The sequence below is a fragment of the Marmota flaviventris genome, chromosome 13, assembly GCF_047511675.1.
Source record: "Marmota flaviventris isolate mMarFla1 chromosome 13, mMarFla1.hap1, whole genome shotgun sequence".
In the NCBI taxonomy this organism is placed as follows: domain Eukaryota; kingdom Metazoa; phylum Chordata; class Mammalia; order Rodentia; family Sciuridae; genus Marmota; species Marmota flaviventris.
Window position 1 is genome coordinate 72,031,979 of NC_092510.1, and position 21,207 is coordinate 72,053,185.

A 21,207-nucleotide genomic window follows, 5' to 3' on the forward strand; every position below is an offset into this window, starting at 1 on the left:
TTACTTCACAAACCACTCCCTCTGGCATTTTGCCAGGTGCCATCTAGACTTGTTTACAGACTCTAACAGTTTTTCTGTTTTAAGCTCCCATAGTCAGGGATAAACACCACTGCTATAGGGATTTGACAAAGGATGGGGTCCTTCATCGTTCCTGTTTGCCGTCTAGATGCTTCTTTGACTTTGATGTGTGGAACCTGGAAGTAGATGCATGGATTTACGTGCCTCCTTGATGACCAAGGGATGGATGGCTTAGCTCATTGACAAGTGCAGAGATGCCAAAAGGCCCAGGAAGAAGGTAGGAACAGCCCCCAAAGAATCCTTCCAGCTCATCCCTATCTGCTGCTTCTGAGAATGGCTCTGCTTATTCAGAGAGTGGATTGTTACATTGCCAGGAAAAGGAAACTGAGTGGGGCAGAGGAGGTTTTGTTATGGAGCAGGGCGATTCTCACTCCATATAGGATTTGGGGAGATTGTTTATTCCTCTTCCGTTGGTATCACACAGACAGTGAAGTTCCTGGATTCTGCCTGGTCTGAATCCTGATGTTGTCTTCTTGGTGACTTTACAGAGACTGTAATGACAGGGAGAAGAGGGTACATCTCTGTGCAGAGCACATGCTTTGCATTCTGCTGAGAATTTTGCTTTTCACCCTGTAACTATACAATTTTCTTGTTAGCAATTTTTCCTCCTTTGAAGCTGACAAGCATCCCATTAATATTTCAGGGGGAAAAAAAGAGCTTTTCTTAAAACTCTATCCAACATTAATAAAACTGCATAACAAAAACCCAAATGATAAATTATAACAGTTATTCCATGAATGCTCTATGTCTGATATTTATTTTGGAATACATGGCCAAGGTTCTGGAAGGGTCTCATTAGTAACTAAAACTTTCACTCTTAACAATTTCATCTGGGGTGTGCTAATAAATAAATGCATGAACTTAAATCCTCCCAGTGAAATGAAGTTTGCAGGTCATCTAGCCCAGCTCCATGGAGTGCCTGAATCACTAAGTGCTGCCCAGGTTTTTGCAGCCCTCTGACAACAGGGAGCTTCTTAGAACAGCCCAATACATCTCAGAACAGTTCCTACCGAATGCTTTTCCTGGCATGGAGCCATTACCTGCCTTCTAGCTCTTAAGTACAGAGAATGTCAGAACCTGCATCCTGATGGCTTTCACAAGCCTTCACTGCAATAAGTTCAACATCTCTTGTTGATTAAGATGTGCCTCCTGTGATGGGGGTCTGTCTGGACCCCCCCATACCCTGAAACACACTGGCTTTCTCTCTCCCACCTGAGTCCTGCGTCCTGGTCCATTTGCCTTTAAATCTATTCAGATCCAACACAATTGTTGGAAGCCCAGTGGCTTAGCCTTGCCTAGGCTGAGTGCTGTGCAGAGGGCAGGAGGAGGTCAGGTTTGTCTGTGTCAGAAAGAGAAGTCGTCTCCACTAAAGCCACCAGGACAAGGCAAGGCTTGATATTCTGCAGGAGAGACAGTGTCCTATCCCCACCCTCTGGACTCCTCACCATTTCCCATGCTCTGGTCTTGTATGGCTGCAACTTTGGCTAAAATAGACAAATCTGGAAGTTTTGGGCATGGTTAGGGTCGGCTGCTCACCAAATACTTGATGAATGCACTTCAGTTGACTAGGTCCCTATATTCCAATTCCCACTTTCAGGGAGCGAAACTGATTGGCCCAGGCTGGATCAGAGATCCACTCCTAGTTTAATCAGCTGTCAGCAGAAGGGGCAGGGTGACCTGGCATAAAAAGCCACACTTTCTGAGCTAAGAACAAGGAAAGTTCTATAAAATGTGAATGTGGTTGGGAATGACAGGCAGCACAGGCAACACCCAGAATACACAGGAATACATGAGCAGCATGTAAGAGCCACCCGTTGGATCCTGAAAGATGGGAGTTGTCTCCATTTATAGCAGGGGAGACAGATTAGAGGGGTGAAGTGGCCTTTCCAAGGTTTCTACTTGTTAATGGCAAGGTCAGGGTTCAATTTGAGTCTGCCTCTCTGCCTCTGTTTTTTCTCAAGTCTTTCTGGGACTCATTTACTCATCCACTTTCTTGTTTATTCAAGGAGAATTGACTCCAGCCCTGACCTTGGGCCTGGCATTGCGTGAGGCCCTGGGAACAGCAGTTGGTCACGTAGACATGCCTGGGGACCCTCCAGAGCAGAGGGGAAGGTTCTTGCCCTGCAAAAACTCATGGTTTCCTTGGGGACAGGAGACCTACAGATAACACAAGTTCAGGTGTGGTGGCATGAGATGACCCCAGGAGGGACCTATACTGCCAGGGTTGCAGGAAATGAGAGGAGCAAGATCTGTGTGAGGACTAGTGTGGCTGGAGAAGGTGGAACTCCAGTAGGTGTCCAAGGAAGGGGGAGAAGGAAGGGAGGAAGGACATCAAGACAGGTAGAGTGTTGGGTTGATTCTGCCTTCTGAGCATCTTTCATGTACGTCCCACTTTTCTCTGTCCCCACTGGGCCTTCCCCTGGTCTGGTCACCCAGCGTCCCTCCTCTGGACATGGCCTGGACATGCGTCCACACTAGATCTGCCTCCTTCTTGTCTTGTTCCCCACCAATGGATTCATATGGTCACTTATTGAAATCGTAAGGGACTTCCAACACAGGGGAGATGGCGCCAGGGCCAGCCAGGGGAGCCGGCGTTCTGATTCAGCGGACAAGAACATCCCGCCATGGAGCTTCAGTTCCATCTTTCACAGATATTATCCTTTCATCAACGTGTCCACCCTGTTCCTTCATCCTCTCTCTCCAGAGTGAATGTCAAAGCTGATGTGATTTATTCCCCTTTCTGCTGATGCTATAGGCACAGACTCTGTGCGGTCCTCTGTGCATTTTAGTTGGTATTGGGCCTATCCGTGAGGTTCATGTCTGTGCACCTTGCTTTCCCGCCCTCACTACTCATTGTGGGTTTCAGATTTCTCCTTGATACATGGAGCAGTTCGTGGATTTACCTTCTCTCTAGTATCCCACGACACGAGCAAACCACAGATTTCGCACCCATCCCCGTGTAGATACCTCGATAGGCTGTTTCCTTCCACCCTTGCACCTGGTGCTTCATGAACATCCTCACATGAGCCTCTTTAGACACAGGTAGGTGACTTTTCTAGGGTAGAAATCGATAAACAGAGTTGTTGGGTGCTGACGTCTGAATGTTTGTGCCGCCTTCAAATTCACCTGTTGAACCTTAACCTCAAGGTGGTGATGCTAGAAGGTGGTAGGATCTGTGGGAAGAAATTAGGTCACAGAGGCTCTGCCTTCATGAATGAGACGCGTGCCTTTATAAACGAGGCCCAGAGGGGACTCATCTACTCTTCTCTCCACGTGGGGATGCAGAAGAGGATGTCGTCTAAGGAGGAAGCTCTCGCAGACACAGAATCGGCTGCACTTTGCATTGGGACTTCCAGCCTCAAGGACTGTGAAAGATAAATTTCTGTCCGTTGATCTTGCAGTGTTTTGTTATAGCACCTGCATGGCCTAAGGCACTGGGGCAAAAATACACGGATCTTCAACATTATTAGGCATCATCAGAGGTGTTCAAAATGGGAATGCCAGGTTCAATGCACATCCCTTTCATAAATGTGAATATAGGAGTTGCAGTCAAGGTAGGTTAAAGAAATAAGAAGGTAGGAAGGAGACATAAAGGAAGGGCTTAAATTCAGAAGTTCCACCTACTTTCCCAGGCCAGTCACTCCCCAAGCCCATCTCTTTTCCAGTCCAGTTACTCCCAAATTCCTGGGAAATCTGTAGATCTGCCTGTGCATGTTAACTTATCCCCCAGTAAGTAGATTAAACAAAGAGAGATATGATATCTCAAGGAACCTATAACTACTTTCCAGCACTCTCTACAGATTAGATAATTAAGACCATGTCAGTCCCAGGATCCAGAGGTTGACCAGACCACCAGTCCCTGTGTTGAGATCACCAGACTGATGTCATTCCTGCATGCCTCCCCATACCCACCCCGACCAAACTTCCTGTAAAAGAAAAGCTGGGAACTCCCAAAGGCATCTCTCACTCTGGAGATGGCCTGTGTTCCCCCATTTCTAGATGATCCTCTGTCTGTGCCTGATGGGTGCTGAAATTCTCCTCCATCAGGCCTGCCAAGAACCCCACTGGTCCTGAGTCTAGGTCTCCTTTCTCTCTGGGAACTCCTTGGATCCTTCTTTGGAGGAATCTCTTCTCCAGTGACACAGTGGCTCCCCATTCTCATGGCTATTTGGCATTGCCAATCTTCTTTTTTTTTAAGTCAGATTCTTCCCACCATGGCCGATAGAGAGGTCTTTCTAAAATGCACACCTGACTGCCCTGGTCCCTGCTTAGGACCACTCCCATGGGCCCTCAAGGCTCTCTGTAAAATACCCAGACTTCTGTGTGGCCACAAGCTGTGTGTGAGTCAGTTCCTGCCTCCTCTGTCTTCCTGTACCCCAATTTGCACCAGTGCATACGCATGAGCACGCGCGCGTGCGCACACACACACACACACACACAAAATATTGTCCAGCCAAACCAACCATGTTTATTTTCCCTAATCTACCCCCCTTCTCTTCTTGCCCTGTGGCTTGGAATAAGCTGTTCTCCTGCCTGGGACATGCTAGCCTTCTCCTTCAGAGGTCCCACCCCATCAGCCCTCAGCTTTCAGCTGGGGTCTTCACTAGGAAGCTCTGGTAGGTACCCAGCTGGAGGGAGGTGCATCTCCTCACTGCCCAGTACCCTTCACCTGCAGCATCACCAGTCTCAGGACTCTGTTTTGTAATTGCCTGTTTCCTTGCCCCACTGGACAGTGGACACCCTGAGAGCAGGGCCTGTGTGCCAGCCTATTTACGAGGTGAATTTGTTTGATAGTGGACAGGCAGGAGGTGGGCCTGGACACAGCAGAGGCAGTGAGATGGTGAGCAGTTGAAATCAGGCTGTGCTGTCACCTCGGAACCCCAACGTCCAGGGGAAGAAACTGAGGCTTGTTGAAGCTGCTGCCCTGTCTGAGTCCCAGGTCTGGGAGAGGGAGCCGGCTGTGCCCCAGTCTCCTGACTGTGCTGTACTTAGCTGCACTGCGTGGGGAGGAGCCAGCAGAGAGGGAGAGAGCTGGGCTCCAGGGAGGGAAGGCTGTGCCAGGCAGGCGCCTCGGGATCGGGGATGCAGGAGAGGGCTTGGCCCTGCAGACGAGAGGGGCCAGGAAGGAACCCGCCCTGGGCTAGACTCGAGAGCAGGCATCGGCTCTGGCTGCCCTGGGAGCCCTCTCTGGGCAGGGACAGGCCTGTGGGAAGAAGCAGCATCTCCCTCAATGCCCAGCCCACCCAAGTGCCTCTTTCTGTGGACATCAGGCCAGCGATTTCCTCAGAACTCCTCCAGCAGCAGGGAGATCAGAGTCAAGGGCAATTGGGAAGAAATAATGGGCTAATGCAAACCAGCAGGAGCTGGCCCAGGACTCCTCCTGCCAATGGAGCTGGGGAGCACTGAGGCTGGGCCCGGAGCTGGGGCCATCTGCCATATAGGGGAGACCTCGTCGGGATCGGCAGAGCCACCCCGGTCTCTTTAACAGAATTGCTTCTGCCTCCCTTCCCCAGTCTTCCCCATCCCTTTCACATGGTATTCTAAATTCTGAAGAGAAACTTCCGGTAATGCCCCTTCCTTTCCTCAACTCATGGGGATTAACTTGCAGAAAGGAAAATGCAGGTGCTGGCCTCAGATAGTTGAGACTGGATCCATCTTGGTGAGGAAGAAAGGGAGGGAAAAGCTGGTACAGTGGCAAGTGCCTGTAGTCAGGAGGCTGAGGCAGGAGGATTACAAGTTGGAGGCCAGTCTCAGCAACGTAGTGAGACCTTGTCTTAAAATAAAAAATAAATAAAAGGGGCTGAGGGTGTAGCTCAGTGGTAGAGCATGCATGGGTTCAATTCCCAGTACAAAAACAAAACAAAACAAAACAAAACAAAAAAAAAAAAAAAACAGAGAAAAGAAACGGAGAGGAAAATAGGGCTCTGTCCCATAGGACCAGTTCAGGCCAGGCTCTGTCAATCTTGGCCTGGGTGGTTGGCTTTCCTGCAGACCAGGGTCCACTCCCTAAACATCAATGAGGGCTCTCAGCAGGTCTGAGACCCCCACCTCTGAGAGCTCCCTGCTTTGACTGCTTTCTGACTGCTTTTCCCTAGAATGCAGATGAAAAGTACTTGAAAGCCATTTCCGTTTCTGGCATTTTTCCAGAACTCTCCTGGGGAGGTGTGGGCGGGGGAGCAGTCAGCAGCCTGGACAGACTGCCGCCTTGGCTAAGGTTCTTCAAGGTAGGCAGCAGTGGGCGGGCCTTACCCTGGAGCAGGCCTCCCTCCCCCTCCCTCCCCTCCCTCCCCTCCCTCCCCCTCCCTCCCTTCCTTTCTCCCCCACTTCCTCTTTTTTTTTTTTCCTTACACACACACACACACACACACACACACACACACAGACCCCCTGAGCCCACACCCTTGCTGTGCTGGACTCTCAGGCCTGGCCCACACAGAGCTCCTCCTGAGTGCCCCCGAGGACACCTCCTTGCACAGGTAGCATTTCTCTAAGCAGGGAAAGCACAGCCACATGCCAGCCCTGGCAAGAGCTCACCTGTGGGGCATGTGTTGACCACCAAGCCCAGCCTCACGGGTGTGCCAAATGGGGAAAATGAAGATGCAGGTCCTTCTCTTGAAGCTGTTACAGGGTCCATGGATGGGTCTTGACCTGCAATAAGCTCTCTCACGGCCAGGACAGTCTCCTGCTCAGGGAGCAGGGTCACATCTGCTCTCTCATCTGGGCCATACATACAACGGCCCCGGCAGGGCTGCTGGGCAGAGGTGTTTTGCCTTTCTGGTGAGGGCACTGGAGCTCAGAGAGGTCCAAGCGTTGCTCCTAGGGATCACACCTGGAAGGCTGAGCCAGGGTCTGTCCCCTTCCACCAACAATCCTCCTTGAAGGAACTCCAGAGCTTTTAATTTAGGACAAGATCATACACCAGCTTTTAAATTTAGAGATAAAATTAAGTGACTTGGAAGTAGACATCAGCCACAAAAGGGAAAAATTAAGGTAAAAACAAAAGTGACCATTAAATCAATAAAAATGGACTGTCCTTCTCTGGTGTCCTCCTGTCCTGTCTCTGAACTCCAAGTTGGACAGTGCTTCCTCTCCAAAGCCTTCCCTGACCCCCTGGAGCAACCCACACTAGATTGCCATTCACTCAACCGCAGGCCTCTGTGGTCCTGCTGCTGTGGGGACAGACCTGCTGGGACACAGTAGTAGCCTTAGGCAGTGAAGTCATCCTGTCAGTGACTTGAGGGGATCCTGTTCAATGTCACAGTCATGGGTCCCAAGTCTGGTGCCAAGGTTGAAGCCGTGGTCTCTGCTGGTCCAGGGAGAGGCCCACAGTGGGTGGGGAAGTGACCAGGAGCGTAGGAATGGGCACATGGAAGTTCTAGACTGGTGGGCAGCTTTGGGGAAGTCTGGTAGCCAGGGTAATCACCACAGCCTGGGGTCTGACATCAAGACTCACGTCTTCTGGGGGTTAGGGTTCAGGGACTTAGGATAATCTAAGGAAATAGGTTTCGAGGCTGGGGTGGTATTAGGAATGAGTCGAGTCTTTCCTCTGGAGGCCCAGCTTCCAGATCTTCTGGGCTAAGTCTTCTGACCATCCCGAGGGAAGGGAGGGCCCAGGATCTGGGAAGGCTGGGAGCTGGGAGCTGGGAGCTGGGCAAGACATTGAACAGCCTCAATGTCTTCCCTCCCGAAAGGCAGAAGAACTGAGTAGTTAAAATACAAAGAACAAAAACACAATGTTTGATTTAGAAGTTCCCAGAACCCTGACTCTAGAGTCAAGGGGATCCCCACTTCCCTATGGAGCTTGATCACTGTGGGGGAGGAGACCACCCCTCTCTCTGTGCAGAACAACCCCATTTCTCTTCCTGCCCAGCTGCCCTGGCTCATCTCTCTGACCCCAAAGCTAGGCTGATGTCCAAAAGGTCTATTGAGAAACCAAGCTTACGTCTTACCAAACCGTTGGGATTTTACTCTCTGGGTAAAAGTGACCAGGCTATGGCCACTGTGGTTCCTTTGAAGGCATGGATCCTACCCATGGCCAGCAGAAGGAGAGTGTAGGCTGTCCTGTCACCCACAGCAAGGAGCACCGGCCCTCTCATTGGCCTGCGAGCCAGCACCGTGAAAAGGCCACCTTGTCATATGATTGAAGAAATGAAGAAGGAAACTAGTGGTTTACTGAGAACCTGCCGTGTCACACCTGGTCTGGGGGCTTTCAGGTGTATCATTGATTGTTCTGTTCACATGCAGAGGACAGCCAGAGACATACGGCATTCCAGCCTCAGTCTCTGTATGAGATACCCAGAAAGGTTGGTGTGGCCTTTTCAGAACCAGGATGGTCACACCGAGGCCACTGGAGCTGGCCCGGCCAAAGCCCCTCCTTCATCCCAGTCTCCCAGGTTGATGTCAGTTTGACATCTGGTGTGTTGGCCCTGGGATCAAGTGAGCATCTGGTTGATAAGAGATCGATGCTGCTGTTTCTGTGAGAGGATAACCATGAATCAAACCTAGAGTTGGCCGGGGCTGTGCAGGTCTCCCTGTGGAAGGAGCCAGCCAGTGCAGAGGGCTGCAGGGCTTTGATGAACACCATCAGCTGCAAACTCCTGTGAAACAAGCAGATCACAAATCCAGAGGTTTGAATAACAGCCCCCTCTGCCAGATGGCCGCAGGAGCCTTGCCAGGGAGAAAAAATGCTCTCCCGCCCTGAATTTCCTCTTTGTTCTGGACCCTGCTCTCTCTGGACATCATCGGCCCACCCCCTGGCTGTCATGAGCCAGCCACCCAGATAGGGTCTTGGGTTCAGGAGCTTAAGGCAGTTTCCCCAGATCAGGATTTGGGGACAGGGAATCAGGCAAAGAAGCAGCTTTTTTGTCCAGTGTGAGTCACCATGGGCCGGACGAAGCCCACAGCTGTCTGCATCTGGACCTGGAATGCAGGGACAAGGAGGACACTCCCACGGAGCCCTGGACTCTCGTGGGTATAGAACAGGAAGTCATGAGCAGGGCCGCCCTGCAGGGAGCAGGCCTGCTGGATGCCTCAAGCTTCTGCAGTAAGTCTTGCTGTTTGACCCAGTGGGAGCTGAATGCTAGCTTGTTGCCACTTGGAATTGCAGCCAGGTCCTGGGTAAATGGTGGTGAGAGTGTCCTGTCAAACTCCACCTCCCTGGGGCTCTAAGGAGGGCATCCACTTAAGAGCAAGGCCACTGTGGCGCTCACGACCTTGGACAGCTTACTTGACCTCTCTGAGCCTTCTTCACTGAGTTGTAATGGAAATAATAAAGACATTACGTTTTCAATGCATGTAACACAGTATCTGGCACACAGCAGCCCTTGGATAAGCACTAGTTCCTCCCTCCCTCCCTCCTAGACCTCTGGTCCAGAGCCTTTTGATACCAAGGATTTCTTTGTTACCAAAATGCCTTCGCTGATCCACGATTCAATCTTTCATTCTGGGCCTCTGATACTTGCTCTTTTTCATTTTCCCTGAGTGAGTTCCCATCTCTTCTATCATTATTTTAGATACTCTGTTTGCCCATATGTATTTGGATTTGCTAAGCTACCACAGGTTCTATTTGGAAGTAGGTAAGGCTGAGTATAACTGCCATGGCATTTCAGCTGATCTAACTTATGAGTTTGTTTTAGAACTTTCTTCCCCCTGCAAGATATAATGCTACTTTCAATAATTCGTCACAACAAGAAACAAATTTATTAGCGGATGTAGATTTAAAAGTGTTTAAAATGTGTGTCAGGATGGGTTGGGTTTTGCTGCAGTAACAAACAATTCCTAAAAATGAATGGCTTAAAATGGCAAAGGTTGTTTCTCACTCATGCTCAATGTCACTTGTAGGTTGCCTGGGCTTCTGTCCACACTTGTCTCTCTTAGAAACTCAAAGTATCCTTTCTGGAATGTTGTTTGTTGGTCACTGCAGAAAAGGGAGGAGAAGGTGGAGAATCACTTGGCAGCACTTCATTGCTTCTGTCCAGGAGTAACACATCACTTCCCATTTCATAGGCCAAAGTGGGACCTATAATTCTATTGTGTGCTCAGGTGGAAAAAAAAATCAGAAACAATGCACAACACTAAGGTCAACCACATATGCTTTAAAAAGAACAGAGGAAACTCTGGGCAAGCAAACACTTAGGAATCTTCCCCCACCCCCATTCACCCCTAGGGATTTGCTAGATATTTTAAAAATAGAAGATGCTCAAGCATTTGCATGGGGAATTTTCCTTTGTTTCCCCCTTTAGTCTATTTCAGTGGTCCTCAATTTCCAGTGTGCATAGGAATTACATTTGACATTGCATGTCATTATATGTACAATCCTAAAAGGTTTTCAAGACATTTTGAACATAGCAGATTTCCCGTATGTGCTAAACTTAGACCTAATCATTCCCGTAGGATGTAACTCTTCAGTATTCCGTTGATGCCAATTCCTGGCTTTAATTGTCCCAACACTTTATCTGTACTTCATTTAAAACCTGAGGGGCCATTCTGTCTCTGAATTCAATTGTAATTAATATTTACTTGATCTTTCCTATGTAATCACAATTAGAGCATAATAATCATTGATAATATGAGTTTATAACAACTAGCTTTTATCCAACACTCTAAATCATCTTCTGCATACATTTTCTTACTTAGTAATTCTCACCAGCACCCCAAGGAGTTGATTTATTAATGGAACACTTCCACTGTCAGATAGGCTAAGTGACTTGCTTAAGGACACACAATAACAATGTGTTAAAGTCAGATTTTGAGCCTATTTCTGTCTGGCATCAAATTCTATGGCTTTCCCATTATCCCAGGCAGACTTTGGATTTGGATGAGATGGTCCTGTTTGGAAAGGGAGTTTGAAGAAATGAAGTTTGCTCTGGAAATCTGTGGAAAGCACAAGAGAGAAGGCAAGGATCAGGCCCCTTAGGCCCCTCCCCCCGCTGCCATCCCTGCCAGGGATGGCATTGAGCCCAGTAGAATCCGCAGGGATTAATTGGGCACACAACATTCTAGGAGCTGGACATTCAGGAATTTCCTGCTAATTAGGCATTTATTCACGGAATAAACATTTCCTTGAAGAGCTCTTAGTAGCCATCCGATATCATGGCCCTGCCACAGTTTGGTCTCAAGAGGCAGGATGCCAGTTAGTCCAGGATACAGAACAGTGTGAAGCACACAGTCCCATGTGACTCTCGTGTGTAAGTATGTACAAGTGTAAGCCTGTGAGTTGTAAATTGTGTCTGCATGGCCTCAATATTGGTTTAGCCTTTCTCTACTGTAAGGTCACCAGATAAAACACAGGATGCCCGGTTACATTGGAATCTCAGATGAACAACAGTTTATTTTTTGGTATAACTATGTTCCACGCAATATTTGGGATATACTTCTGCTAAAAAAGATCATTCATCTGAAATGGAGACGTAACTGGACGTCTTGTGCTTTCACTCCCTGAAACTGGCTACTGTATGCGCGAGCGTGTCCATGTCCCTGGCTCGACTTGTTTATATCCGGGGGGCCCCCGAGCATGTGTATGTTTGTGCCCATGTGTCTCTGGGTGTTTCTGGGGGTCTGTGTGCACATGAGCCTGGCTGATAAGGAGTCAGCCAACGGTTAGGAACCAACGACTCTGCCACCCGAAGCTCTTCTGCCAAAGCTGCTAGAGCAAGAGAGGTCAGGATGGCCTCGAATTGGGGCTTTCTTCCTAGCCCTGTGCCTGACATGTAATAAATGCTCTCTGGGGATTTATGGCATAAATAAATGCATGTGTGAAGGAGAGAAATGGGAACACAGGAGGAGGAGAAGGAGAGGGGAAGAGAGAAGTCTAGGAGCAGGGCTGACCCCAGTTATTTGGGGAACACTTGAGTTTGAGGTGGCAGTGGGACTTCAGGTTCTGCAGACCCCTGGCCACACGGCTAGCTCAGGAAAGAGGTCCAGGCTGGAAGAACAGGTTCAGAGAGTGTGAGTGGGTGGGAAAAGGAGCAAGCCCACAGCTGAGCAGCAAGGGTCAGATCCCTAGAGGATACAGAGAGGAAGGGGAAGGCACTGGCCAGAAAGGAGGCCAGCAGGAGCAACATTTAAGACTGAAGGGGTTCTAAGAAGGTCAGTGGTTCTTACAGGCCTGGGAACCCCAAAGGAGCAGGTGGTTTTCAGAACTTCAAACAGGTACTGGCCAAGTGGGTTAGTCTGAAGCATGGGTCCATTCTCTGGGTTCCCAACTGTGCTCCTGCAAACTCTGAATCATGGAGAAGTGGAAGAAGATGGGAAGAGGGCCCAGGACAGCTGGGGTGGGGATAGGGGAGTCCAGGGGCTCAGGGCAGCTGCTCTGTACCACTAGAACAGAAGCATGTAAATGTTTTAACAAGTGGGACAGCTGTATAGGGGTGTCCCGGTTGCCCCTGGAGACCACAGTGTTGATTTTATTCTTGGCTGTAGATCTGCGTTAAATTAGTGTCAGGCAACGAGTCAATGACAATACAGACCAAGTCCTACCAGAAGGCCTGGCATATCATAGGGACCCAATAAATGTGTTTTCCAACCTTCTTTTCAGAGAGTAAAGAAGCCTCCATCTTCCCAAAAATTCTCCTCTCCTGGGCACAAAGTTTCATTTCAGTGAATCACATTTCCTTTTTCTTGGGAAGACCTGTCTTTTCTGCCACTGAATTCCTGGGAATTTCAAAGACACCGGGGCCTGAGAGCTTGCTGTGGGTCACGGGACAGTTGGAGCCCAAGTGAACAATGGCAATCCCAGGGGACAGCTCCAGCCAGCGTCGTCCCTCTCACAGCCTCCCCTTCCTTCCGACATGGCCTTGTCATCTGTCAGGAACCCGGGGCTTCTCCTGGGTCTGGCACACGGTATGCGCTGTGTAAATGTTTGCTGTGATTATTTTTGTTATTACTGTCCCTGGGCCTGGTGTTTCCTGAAACTGAATCATTTCTGGACTCCAAAGTTTATTTTATTTTATTTTATCCAAGCCTCAAGCTAACACCTCAACGGCCCTGGATTCCCAAAGCAGGGAAGACCAGTTCCAACACAATCTCTTTCCTGTGATTTTTAAACATCGCACTGCGGGGGATGGTGGGCTTGCTTCAAGAGCTCACTTAGCCTACGTAAACATTTGGTCTGTGGGTATACACAGTTCCAGTGCGCACCTTCTTCTAGGTATCGGGCCTCAGACAGGGTCTCTCGGCTGCTGTGTGTCTTTAGTCATTGACTTGTTCACCTGGTAATTCCCACTGAACTATAAACGTGGGTAGGACTTCTTGCCTGTTTTGTTCACTGTTACAGACCCAGTGACAGAACAGAACCTGTCACGTTGCAAACACTCAGTACATATTTGCTGAATGAATGAATGAATGAATGGGCATCTTATCTGTGCCAAAATGCCTGGAGACGGAGGTGGACACGGCCAAGTCCATGAGCTTGTGGTCTCTAGAACACGCCCACTCCATCCCGCCCCCGCCCCCCCATCAACACAACTGCCCTTGAGGCAGGGGCACCCCCTGCAGTGATCAGTGGAGCCTTGTGGGAGGATTGACACTTCCATGGGGTGTCCCAGATGAGGTGGCATCTCATCTGCCTTGACTTCGGCGTCAAGAGTCTGCGGAAGGGAAACAGAAGGAGGCAAGATCAGTGGCGGGCAAGCTTGGCACGGCAGAGGACGATCCCGCTGGCCAGGTGTGTCGGGCAGGTCACAGAGCAGAAGCTCCAGAAGAGCAGGTTCTGTGCCTCGCTAGGTCACTGTGCACAGCATCTGGCACATAGTAGGCTCTCGGTTTATTGTTGATTAACAGAATGAATGAATGAATGACATGAGAATGGAAAGAAAAGATGGGGCTAGAAGTCATTTGGGAGGTTCTTTTTGAGACTAGGATGGGTTTCTTTGCCTCCTTCCACTTTGGACTGTAGATGCTTCTGCTTGGGAGGAACCTTGGGTCCAACCTTCTCACCTCCACACCACTCCACCATGGGAGCATGGAATTTTGACCGGGTTGATGCTTAGGGATGGAGCTCCCTCCCTCCCACATACCTGGTTCCTTCTCATATGGATCTGGCTGTTAGAACAGGCCGCCATCAGTTAACTGCACAGGAGAAGAAGGGTGGCAGAGAGATAGTGCTGAGCTTGAAGCCTGAAGACCTAGGCATGGCTGGCTGCTGGCCCTGTGGCTGATCAGCTCTGCTTGCCTGGACGGGGCAGTGTGGTCAGTGAGCACAAGCACGGTCTCTCACATTGGCCAGAACTGAAGTTCCTTGACATCTCTCTCTGTGCCTCAACTTCCCTTTCTATGAAATGGGGGTAGTAATAGTTTCCGCTTCTTAGCACTCTGGCGAGGGTTAGCTGAGTGGTACCTGCCAAATTCTTACTACCTTACTTGATAAATCAGTGCCTGCTCCTTGAAAGTTAGCGGTGGATTTCAGCATGGTCGTCTTTCTAGCTCTGTTTCTTTCTCTGTATCTTGCCTTGTGTGTCTCAGGGAGCAGGGAGAGCACAGACAGGGAGCGTCCACAGAGGTGAGGATTCGGTGCCCTTCCATCTGCGCTGGCCTCTGCTGCGGGAGACCCACCAGTCTGGCTAACCCCCCACTGGCTCCACCCCACTCAGATCCTGGGTTTTTTTTCTCCCTTTGGTAGCTGGGTTTCAGGTCCTTGACTTTGACCTACAAGACATATATTTAAAGCAGGCCTGCAAAGGAAGGCCAAGGGAAGAAGAGGAAACAGTCATGGTTCTTCCTTCATCAGCTCCTGGGAGGGCTCAGGACTCACTCTTGGCCTCTCCCGCCCTTTGGCAGAGGGGCTCGCCCTGCCTTTGAAACTGCCACTTCCTTCCCTCCCGGCCTTCTCAGATCAGAGAGGTGGGGGAGGCGTGGAGGTCCTGTTCCGGAGGCTCTGATGGGGGCTCCAGCTTTCCTCTGATGGGCGCCTCCCCTTGGGGCGCCAGCCCTGCAAGACAGGACTCCTGTGCGCCTCCTCCTGTGGTCCACCTTGGACTCCCCACAGGCCCAGCTGTGCTGACCACGTGGGGTTCTTTTAAGAGGCTTGGCTGACCGTCAGCATAGCTGAGATGTCCCAAGACCTACAGTGTCTGAAATGGAAGAAGCTTTAAGATGCTCTGGGCCAGTGGTTCCTAGGGTGGGGCCCCCTAATGCAGGCATGGGGTGGGGGTGAAGGAGGCGGGTGTGGTCCTTAGGCGATTTCCAGTTCTTTCGAAAGCCTGAAAGAAATGTCTATAGCTCCTGGGGGAAGCCTCTTTCCTAAAATTACCAGGTGTCTCTCCTTTCCCCTGCGATCAGCTCAAGGTTGTCCTCTGCACCCTGGTGTCACTGGCAACAATAACAGCTTCCCGCTGAGCTTAGCATGCGGGAGAGCAGGCGAGGCCCTTGGCACACACTGCAGACTCCAGCCCATTGATTTCAATCCAGTAACATGGAGGCGTTGCTGATCTCTGTTTTGCAGGTGGAGAAACTAAGGGTCAAGGGTTTGGCACTTTACCCAAGGCCTTGCACCCAGCAGTCTGCTTTCCCTGCCCGAACCCTCATTGACTGAAGGGGGGTCTCCCCGAAGGCCAGCTGTGGGTCTGAATACCACTGAAGGGGCAAACATGTTCATCATTATTCAGGAAAGGGGATTTGGTAGGGCAATTTTGGGGTCCAAGTGTTACCTGTAGGAAGAATGATAAAAGGGTGGTAGAATAGTTGAGGACCAGCCATCCGTTTTGGAGAGCTAAGGACCAGAGGGTGAGGCTCATACGCATAGTCATCCTGTGAATTGACAACTGGGACAAGAACTTGTTCACTTCAAGTGGGCTCCTGGGGCCTGACTCCAGAGGGCCTCTGTCTAGCCAGGAAGAGGGCAGTAGTGTTCTGTGCCCAGCCGATGGCATATACCTGCAGGCCAGCCTGGCAGGATCTTTGATTCCCCCTGTCCCAGCAGGCCACTCCCTGACAAGGGTCAGACCACACATCATGACTAATTTTCCACGGGTTCCCACCTAGCTCCCACCAGCTGCACGGTGCCTTGGCCTTGCCAGACCACAAGAGCCTTTCCAAGATGACAAGGTCAGCAGTATTCGTCTTCAGCAACTCTTCCTTCACCCCTCTGTGACTTCCAATCCCATGCTGTGTGTGCACTTTATCATTTGCTTTCACATCTTGCATTTTACAGAATTCGAGACCCAATTCAGAGAACTGGATGGGTACCTTGTTCAAGGTCACACGCTCAGATAAGAAATGTTGGAGACAGAGGCTGGAGCTGGCTCTGACTGACCTGTTAACCACTGCCTGTTCCTCCTTACCAAAAAGAACTTCAGAGAGCAGCTATGGGTCAGGGGCCAAGCTGGGTCCTGCAGATAATTTTAAATATAAGTAACAGCATCACATTGACTGTCACTTTATTCCTGCAGTGACAAATACAGGCATCTAAGTTAACTGTATTAACCAAGACTGCAAGCCTTCATTCTGAGAGCTCGTGACATCACATGGTAAAAGACACAGATGTTCAGTTCAGGAGTGGTTTAGGTCCCAGACCCATAACTTTCTCACTGTGACCCTGGAAGGAAAGGACTGGTCACCACCAAAACCTCTGCATGTATACAATGGGGAGAATAGTACCTACCTTGCTTGCTATGAAAACAAGTCTGTCATATGTAAGTTTCTTTATAAAAGCTTAAGGAGCATGAATGCAACTGTTATATACAAGGATGAATCTTCATAAGCTGCTAAGGCAAGGGGAATTCACGTTTATACACCAATGATTAGTAAGTGCTTCCTAAGTCATTTACATGACTCACTCTATTCATGTAAACAAGAACTGGGTGGAGGGCTGGTACCATTATCACTCCCATTTCACAGATGAAGAAACTGGGCCAGGTGCTGTGGCACATGCTTGTAATTTCAGGAACTCAGGAAGCTGAGGCAGGAGGATCTCAAGTTCAAGGCCAGCTTCAGGAACTTAGCAAGACCCTCAGCAAATTAGCAAGACCCTGTTTCTAAATAAAAAATAAAAAGGACCGGGGTATAGCTCAGTGATAAAGTGCCCTTGGGTTCAATCCCTAGTACCATAAAACAAAAACAACAAAAGAAACAGAGACCCCCAAGATTTTAAATAACAGGTGGCAAATCACAAAAACAGGCTATGAAATTTGGTCATTTAGCACCACCAGGTAAACTTTCTCTCTCTCTCTCTCTTTTTTTTTTTTTTTTTGGTACCAGGTATTGAGCCCAGGGGTACTTAACCACTGAGCCTCATAGGCAGTCCTTTTTTTCTTTTGTGTATTTTATTTAGAGACAGGGTCTCTCTAAGTTGCTTTGGGCCTCACTAAGTTGCTGAGCTGGCTTTGAACCTGCGATCCTCCTGTCTCAGCCTCCGGAGCCGCTGATGGAGCAGGTTGAGGGTGGGGTCTGAGAATATGATTTCTTAGAAGTTTCCAAGTGCTGCTGCTGGATCGGGGACCACTCTGCGCACGGCTGGCTGCAGAGAGGCTTGGCTGTGCTCTGCAGGTGTATGTTATGCTGCTGGAGAAGTGTGGAAGTGGACAGTGAGGCCAAGGCCATTTCTCCTTCAGAAACCACATAAGAGAAGATGCTTCAGGTGCCTGCCTGTGTAGGAAGGCCCTGCAGCGCCTGAATCCTTGTGGCTGTGGCCATTCAGGCCCTTTCCTAGAGTGGCCAAGGGAGGAGAGGCCATCTGTCTAGGGAGGATGCAGGGAACACATCCACAGAATGCTTCCCCGGCTCCTGTTGGTCAGCCTGTCGTTTCAGGCTTCCCACACTCCCAGATTGCAGGAAATGGTCTATGAATAGAGAGATAAAGCCCAGCTTTGGAAAACAGAGAGCCCAGGCCAAGAATATGTCAATTTAGTCAAACTTAATCAAAATTATATTTTTGAACAGAAATAAGAACATGGTGTCTGGAAGAGCAGAATCATTTCAGAAAACAGGGGTCCAGCCAAAAACAGGAGCCACAGGTAGAAGAGAGAGGAAAGTCAAGGCAAATGGTTATCCAGCCGTGGTTGAAAAGACAATGCTTTGTCCACTAAACTGCCTTTATATCTTTGTCCAAACTCAGTCGTCCATACCCAGAAGAGCCAAAGCAATGTTGAAAAAGAAGAAAAATTGGAGGACACATATTTCACGAGTTAAATTTTACTACGAATCTACAGTAATCAAGACTATGTGGTACTGGCAGAAACACAGACATTTATACCAGTGGAATAGAACTTGAGAGTCCAGAAATCAAACTTCACATTTATGATCAATAGGTTGGTTCTGCAGTGGTGCCAAGATCATTCAATGTGCAGAAAACGAGGTCTTCGGCAAACAGTATTGAGACCATGAGATGTCCCTGTGCAAAAGGATGAAACCTGACCCTTGCCTCACCTAACAAATTAACTCATACAGTCGGAGGCCCAAACACAGGGGCTAACACTAGACAACGCAGAGAAGAAAACAGGCGTAAACCTTGGTGATGCCGAATCCAGCGATGAGCCCACCTCGGGCTTATTTGGTTCTGGTTTAGCTTCTCTCAGCAGTGTTTGTAGTTTTCAATACAGGTGTTTTGCATCTTTTGCTAGATTTATATGTAAGCATTTCATATTCTTATGCTGTTATAAATGGCATTTTTTAAAATTTCATTTTCCAATTTTTGGTTTTGCTAGCATGGAGAAATAAAATTGATTTCTGCATATTGATCCAGTATCCTGAAGCCTCACTAAATACATTTATTGGCTCCAGTAGCTCCTCTGTGGATTCCACTGGATTTTCTCCGTCGACTGTCTGAAGACTTTGACTCCACGGCTCGACTGAGCCGAGGCCCTTGAGATGGCCGAAACCTCAAGTTACTCAATAAGTAGTAGCTGCCATGTACTGAGCACTTTTTTTTTTTCCACTTAAATTTTTTTTTCTTTTTCTGAACATCAACAATGTAATTTCACTACAGTTACAATTTTGGAAAATTATCTGGGCCTCAGAACCACCTCAGCCTCTCTGTCCAGCCTCTATCATCTCCCAGTGCTGTCTGTACTTCTCCCAGGACTTAGGACTTGGGCGGGGGGAAGGGTATAGGAAATAATGAAAATGTACCTGGGATGAAAGTCCTGGGGGGATGCCTGAGGATGCTCAAAGGCTGAGGTATGGCCGCCTCTCTCTACCTTGTCTCCCAAGCTCCCTGCTGCTTTCTTCATCTGGGAGATTTGAATATCCAGAGGACCTTAAGTATTTTCACACCAAATTATATCACAGTAAATATTATAAAATGCTTTCCTTTAGCTTCATTCTAAGTGTGCATGTTAAGCTCAAGCTGTTAAAATGTGGAAAATTAAATGGGCGCCACCATCCCTTCCTGGCCAGCAGCCCTCCCTCTACCCAAGACTCTGGGCTAGTGCTTCTGTCCCCACCGTTCTCCAAGGCGAAGAGCAGCAGGAACGACAACAAAAAGCCATTCTAAACAAGGTGGCCAGTCCCCGCATCTCTGTGTTCCCAACCCCCAGTTTTCACAGAGGACCCCTCAGGGGTCTGGGAGTGTGACTTTAGGATCTTCATCTGTCTCTATCCCATCTTCTTCAAAGAACTGCTTCTTGCTCTTCGGGTAGCCTTCAAGGATGGCATCAGACAGCTCTGTTGCCGCACTCTTCCGCTCCCTCCACCTTGACAGTATTTCTGCCTCTCTCTGTAGACCTGCTCTTTCTCTTCTGGAGTCACATGGTTGGTGGCAGCTTTGATGTTCTCCCATCTCTCTAGGTAGCCAGCACATTCCTCCTTAAACTCCTGGACCTCTCTGCACCTCCCGCTTGGTCAGGGCACTAGTTAACTCCATGTGGTGGCCAATCTGCTGCAAGCTCAGCACCTTGGCAGTGAGGTCAGCATCACTCATCACATCAAACTGGTTCTGATCCGCAAAATAGACATTCTGCTTCCCGTTCATCTTCTCCTTGATCTTGCCTTGTTGGATCAGCTACTCCAGTGCCTTACCACCGCTGCCTTGCCCAGAGCATGTTCCCTCTGCAGGTTCCTGAACACATCCTGGCGCTGTAGGGCCAGTTCTGCTCCTGCAGGTACTTCAGGAGGATGCCCGGGGCTGCGGAGAGAGACATATGCCGGTGACATAGTGACACTCTCCTGAATCCTACCAAGCACTTTTGTAACACCAAGAACCAGGGCTGGCACAATGAAAGCTATTATTCTGTACAATTAAAATGCCCTAATTAAAAAAAGAAAGAAACATAAAGGTAAGCCTGTTATTTTAAACTACAAAACTAAATATGATTTCAAAAATCTAAACAATCATAACAACACAAAGAATCAGGGCAGAGATGGGGGTGAAAGGAGTGAGCCATATGGATGCAGAATGTAAGGGGGTAACCATGACAACCTTTGCCCCAGCCCTGCAAAGAGCACTGCTAAAGGCTTCCCTTGCATTCACTCCTGTGGACCTCAACACAGCCGCAGAGTGGTAGGGGCTGCTGTCACTCTTCCGTTACAGGTGAGGAAACGGGCTCAGAATGGTGAAGGGACTGGCCAGGCCGTGAGTGGCAGAGCTGCATCTGAAGCGACACCTACCTATTCGTGCTGGTTGTGTATCCTTCCTCCTCTGTTCTCACCTCTGGTGAATCAGAATCACCTGGAGGGTTGGGCCCCATCTCAGAATTTCTGGACAGGACAATTTGCATTTCTACAAATTCCCAGGGGATGCTGGTCCAGGCGGATGCTTGGAGGGCCACTATACTGAAGGCTTGTTTCCTCCTCCATGAAGATGGTAAAAGTAAAAGAGAAATCTAAAAAGATTCCACCAGATCCCTCTAGCTTGTGAAAAATAAAAATTAAAAAGAAGTGGAAGCATCAATTTCTCAAGACTGGACTAAGTGCCAGCATCACCTCCCAGTATTGGAGCCCCAGCCCCATTCCAGACGCCATCCGCAGAATCAGCAAGCAGCTGTGACTTGAATAGGGGAAGGAACTGACCATAGTGGGAAACTCTGTCAGGACTTACTCATCTGAAAAGAATGTCTGACATTTATTCTGAAAGCTGTCTTTCTGTCAACCCTCAATCTTTGTAGTTCAAAATGGTAGTTTTTCCCTACACATATTTCAATATGCTTCAAGTGCTTTCTCATTTATTCTAAGATATCTGTATCAGAGGGACATGGTACC

At 49.0% G+C, this 21,207-nt stretch overlaps 1 pseudogene; it reads right to left on the minus strand.

Annotated features, from left to right (window-relative positions):
- Positions 1 to 19,564: 19,564 nt before the first annotated feature.
- LOC114089113 (homologous-pairing protein 2 homolog pseudogene) lies at positions 19,565 to 19,981 on the minus strand (annotated as a pseudogene).
- Between the last annotated feature and the right edge of the window lie 1,226 nt (positions 19,982 to 21,207).